We start from the raw sequence: 6,000 nt of genomic DNA, 5'->3' as shown, positions 1-6,000 counted from the left end.
CCTCACTTGTTTTCATTCACTCCTTCAAGTGAACTGTATATTAGTGGATAAAGTAGGGGATAGTGATTTAGAGTTTAGAGGGCGATTTCGGATTCAGCCTATGTAACTTTTGGCCCTTTAGCTGTTAAATAAACGAAACTGCATGCATTTTACGGAAGAATATTGTTTTGGCTGTGCTTCAGCTCTGTGTGCTTGTGCGGATGAATATGTTTTTCCTGCTGCTGCTCATATAACATTCACTGCTAGGCTTAAGAGATATAACCAGTTTAGATGGAAAGGATCTCAAGCTGACTAGCTGAAGACGTCACTGTAGCTACACCGATTAATAGACACGATACTTCCTTGAGAATAATTTCCAGCACAGCGCTACAATTACCCTTCACAATAGATAATGCTTTACAATAGGGGCTTTTGCACCGGGTAGTTTTAGGAACTTAGTTAAAAGAAACCAACCACCAGGGGGTTCCCAGAGAACTAAAAGTTTTCCTGGTTGCATTCACACCGCCAGTAGGAACTCTGAAGTGACGTAAGCCGCTCTTATTGTTGTGACTTTTATTTTGATGGCACTGAAAGCGCAAGAGCCTGAGCACACAGTTCTCACATTCTCCATCTGCATTAGTTTATGATCTGTTTAACAGTCTGTTTAAAAGTACGTTTGTCATGTGGTTGATGTCCAATGTGGCTAGCTGAGCAGAAATACATAATCATGTTTCGCTTGGTCCCCTCAAAGTTGCTTTGGATTTTCTCTTTAGTGTAAAGTTTGAGAGGTCCATCTATCACTGTTTGTTTCTGGAGTAAATATATAGACTATAATCTGTGTGTAGATGGCTTTTTAAAAAATGGCTGTTTCACGTGCATTCGGCCAATCAGCATAGACTTACATCACTGGTAGTTCCTATTGTGTTAGACCCTGAAGTAGGAGCTAAATTAATTCCCCCAAAAGGAGTTCCTAGAACTGAAATTGTTCCTAGTTTCTGCGGTGCGAACGCACCAAAATCTGGGAATTTCCGGCAATAGTTCTAGGAACTATGAAAAGGTTCCTCTGGTGCGCAAGGCCCTATTGAACTCTGGGGTTCTTCATTTATGGGTCACACTCTGGACCTTCGGGTCAAAAATTACCAGGAGGGCGGGATTAAGATAAAAAAGATTTGAGTAAAATCAATTAAATATATTTTTGTTCAATAATATTTTTTCTTTTCTTTTTTGAGATAATTTATCATTTATAATTAATATTTATGCAATCATTTTTATAATTTAAATTTTATAATAATTCATTTTTTTATTAAAGCTGTATTTCATTTTAGAATCAAGCCTAGGCCTCATGAAAGCAATTTTTTAAATGAGATCGGTGCCATCCGGTGAACACATTGAGCACTTTTATCACGCAATAGCACATTTTTACCACTATAGTGGATCTTGCGTTTTAAATTAAAAAATCGTAGCTTCATCGGAATGGTCTGAAACTTGTTGACTTTATTGGTACTTGGTATATGAACACCCAAAAAAATTGGGTCAAAAATGGCATTATTGGGAAATGAGTTTTTTTGTGCATACAATCTACAAATCAGCCAGGATGCAGAAAAAATGACTCAACAGTGAAGGGGTGAATCTCTAAAACATCAAGAGTGCAAAACAGACCAAAAAAACTTACACACACACACACACACACACACACACACACACACACACACACACACACACACACACACACACACACACACACACACACACACACACACACACACACACACACACACACACACACACACACACACACACACACACACACACACACACACACACACACACACACACACACACACACACACACACACACACACTTATACACACAAAAACACACGCGCACACACAAATTAAAAAATGCCATACCAAAAGCTAATTGTGTTTTTGTGTGTGTGTGTTTTTTTTGTCTGTTTTGCACTCTTGATGTTTTAGAGATTCACCCCTTCACTGCTGAGTCCTTTTTTCTGCATCCTGGCTGATTTGTAGATTGTATGCACAAAAAAACTCTGTATTTTCATATTTTTGCCAATATCCCATTCATTTCCTGTGGGGGTCATTTTTGACCCGAAGTTCCTGAGTGTGACAATTTTTTTTACGACCACTTAGACTTTTCAAATCATGTCCCCAATTGTTTTGGGTGTTCATGTACCAAGTACCAATAAAGTCACCACGTTTCGGACCATTCCGATGAAGCTACGATTTTTAACATTTTTTTATTTTAAAAAATTTGGGTCAGAAATGACCGAAGAGCCCCAGAGGGTTAAAGGGATAGTTCACCCCAAAATGAAAATTAGCCCAAGATTCACTCACCCTCAAGTCAACCTAGGTGTATATGACATTCTTCTTTCAGACTAATAAAATCGGAGTTATATTACAAAAGTCCTGGCTAATCTAAGCTTTATAATGGCAGTGACTTTTGCTCTGTTTTTGAAGTCCATAAAAAATGCATCTGTCCATCAAAATACGTGCTCCACACGGCTCTGGGGGGTTAATAAAGGCCTTCTGAAGCGAATCGATGCGTTTGTGTAAGAAAAATATCCATATTTAAAACTTTATAAAGTATAGTTTTTCGCCGATCGACTTCCGTATTAAATATATGGAAAAAGTGTTGAAAGTGCCTCTGTCGATCAAAGGCTTACGTTACCAGGTACACTCGTCAGACGTTGCGTTCGCATCTTGAATTGCGAGAAGGCACTTTCAACACTTTTCCACGGAAGGCGATCGGCTGGAACTTTACTTTATAAAGTTTTAAATATGGATTTTTTTCTTACACAAACGCATCGATTCACTTCAGAAGGCCTTTATTAACCCCCCAGAGCCGTGTGGAGCATGTTTTTTGATGGACAGATGCATTTTTTATGGACTTCAAAAACAGAGCAACAGTCACTGCCATTATAAAGCTTGGAAGAGCCAGGACTTTTGTAATATAACTCCAATTTTATTCGTCTGAAAGAAGAATGTCATATACACCTAGGATGACTTAAGGGTGAGTAAATCATGGGATAATTTTCATTTTTGGGTGAACTATCCCTTTAAGAGAGCTACATGTGGCAATGTATCTGATCAATCAAATACCTTACTCACCTGTTGAGTAATAAAAAGGCCATCTCCGTGTCGCTTTTACAACATTTCAAATCTCTCTATTAAAACTGACTCCAAATTTTTGAACAGTATGTTCTTTCAATGTTGTTTTGGCGCCATTGACTTTCATTGTATGCACAAAAACCTGACCCTTTAAAAACATGCAGCCATATTCAATATATTTGTATGATTCATTTGTTTCTTAAGTTTTGGTGCACTAACAGAACTAAACAGCAAGTTTTAGGATTTTAAGAACATCAAAAACAAGAAATGTGAAATTAATGAGAAATATTTAGGATTCTTCAATGTCTAGGTCACTAATCAGTCAATTTTGTGATGCTAAGCATGCAAACTCATTTGTACAAAAGGTCAGAAGGTCTTGCTTTCTTTGAAGTTTTTTTTTTTTAACTAATATTTGATGTTTTTGTCTCAACACACTCAGTCGGGGAATGCCTTGATGGATCCAAAAAGTGCTTGGCGTGTGTTTTGTGTTCATCAGCTGGTTGTGATGTTTTGTTGACCCCAATTTAGCCCTTGATGCAAGTTTAGTCACGTGCATGTGTTTCCAGCAGTATCCGATCCCTTGATAGATACAGTTTCATAAAGATTTTCGCTGGTGGTCTGGGCAAACCTGGTGGAAATGAATGCCAAACCTGTTAGCCAGTGGTTCATTTGTGGTATAAAAGCCTTCCAGATCTCACCATCAGTGGGAAAAGACCTTAACATGACGTGATTGTGAAGCAACAGCACTGGATGTGTGTGGAACGTAGTCATGGCTCAGCAGTACTGGTCACTCAGGGGTTGTGACCCGTCTAAACTTTTGACCCCTCTGAGAAGCCTATTCTCTCAAGCTGTAGTTTGTCTCACATCAATCTAAATGTGTGTGACTCTGTTTAGGGAAATTTAATTTAATGAACTGTTCGCTTCCGTCTCAGCTTTGCTCTAATGAATATGGGTAGTGTGATATGTGTCCAGGTTCTTGTCTGTTGGTTGGTCAGAGATCTGTCTCTGCTAAGTGTACATTGTTCTTCACTCAATCGAATTACTTGCCAATCACTGAACGCCATATTCAAGGCTCCAGTGGGCTTTCGGCGACATAATTTGTATGAAAGAACAGGCTTGTAATTCCTAAAGGCTGATGGGAGTGGCTAACATTGCAAAGGCATGGCTCATCCACTGGACAGTGTGTTTGTGGGTTCTGGGAAAGTTGGCTATCTAGTTATATATACTTTCCTCTAGTTCTTTGGCATTGTTGGTGTAACGTTTCACACTGCATATTTGCAGAAAATGACCCCTGAAAATTGGCCGTCCTTAAGTGGAGCAAAGGTAGTGATTAAATGTTAATCTGTAAAAACTGTTTATAAAAGAACGCATTAGATCTTTTGAGTCACTCTGTTCTGAGAGGAAACCAAAGGGATAGTTCACCTAAAAATGAAAATTCTGTCATTATTTACTTATTCACGTAATTTCAAATCTGTATGACTTTCATTTTTAGGACTCCAGACTGCCACACAATATACAACGCAACAGAAAAAATATGAGAAAAGCGTATGACAGTAAATTCTCGCAACAGCAAACACTGCGTGAGCTGTAATTTCTGCTTCTTTTAAAATGTGAGTTAAAAAGTCAAAATGATTCATGAAACCGCCTCGGACTCGCTAAGATCTTTAGCAGTTTGAATTATTGAATTGGTGAGCCAGTGAATTGTTTAAAGCTGTTATTGAGCTAAAAACTGACTCCTCTTATTGAGTAATTTTTTTGGTTATGTCCAGTTTAAAGTGAACAAGGAACTGCTATGTTTAAATTTGTGAGAATTAAAGGGATAGTTCACCCAAAAATGAAAGTTCTGCCATTATTTACTCACCCTCATGTTGTTTCAAACCTGTAAGACTTTCGTTCATCTTCAGAACACAAATGAAGATCTGGGAGATTTCTGTCCCTCCTTTGACAGCTACACAACTACCACTTTGACACTTCAAAAAGTTCACAAAGAGATCATAAAATTAATCCATATGAATTGAGCCGTTTAGTCAACATTTTCTGAAGAGACTCGATCGCTTTATATGATGAACAGATTTAATTTAGGCTTTTATTCACATATAAACATTCAGCAACTCACATCAGTTGTGGTAAACGGAAGCTCAAGCATGCAAGAACCAATGAGGTTCATTCTCGTGTTATGCAGCACGTTTGAGCTTCCTCAAGAACCGATGAGGTTCATTCTCGTGTTACGCATCACATTTGAGCTTCCTCAAGAACCAATGAGGTTCATTCTTGTGTTACGCATCACGTTTGAGCTTCAGCAAGAACCAATGAGGTTCATTCTCGTGTTACGCATCACGTTTGAGCTTCCGCAAGAACCAATGAGGTTCATTCTCGTGTTACGCAGCACATTTGAGCTTCCTCAAGAACCAATGAGGTTCATTCTCGTGTTACGCATCACATTTGAGCTTCCTCAAGAACCAATGAGGTTCATTCTCGTGTTACGCATCACGTTTGAGCTTCAGCAAGAACCAATGAGGTTCATTCTCGTGTTACGTAGCACGTTTGAGCTTCCTCAAGAACCAATGAGGTTAATTTTCATGTTACGCATCACATTTGAGCTTCCTCAAGAACCAATGAGGTTAGTTTTACGATCTCTTTTTTAAACTTTTTGAAGCTGTCAGTGGAGGGACAGAAAGCTCTCAGATTCCATCAAAAATATCGTAATTTGTGTTTTTCATTTAAATTACTCTGTTTACTGACTAATTGTCCATACTGTATGACAACATGTAAAAATGCATATTCGCATGGTATTAAATTTTTTATTTGGTATCTAAATATTTCATTTTGGGAGCCTTTTTTGTATGATTGATTTTTGGGTCAAATATTCTTTTAATCAAGGGTTTTCTGATG

The 6,000-nt window shown here is 38.1% G+C and overlaps 1 protein-coding gene across 1 annotated transcript in view; it reads left to right on the top strand.

Moving 5' to 3' along the window:
- The window catches only part of dync1i1a (dynein cytoplasmic 1 intermediate chain 1a), a 107,070-nt gene that overhangs the window by 21,329 nt on the left and 79,741 nt on the right, over positions 1-6,000 (top strand). The gene's annotated exons all lie outside the window — the stretch shown is intronic.

This window comes from Gobio gobio (genome assembly GCF_949357685.1).
Source record: "Gobio gobio genome assembly, chromosome: 11".
Taxonomy (NCBI): domain Eukaryota; kingdom Metazoa; phylum Chordata; class Actinopteri; order Cypriniformes; family Gobionidae; genus Gobio; species Gobio gobio.
Note: the sequence above shows the minus strand (reverse complement) of the source record. Positions and strands in the feature narration are given on the sequence as shown.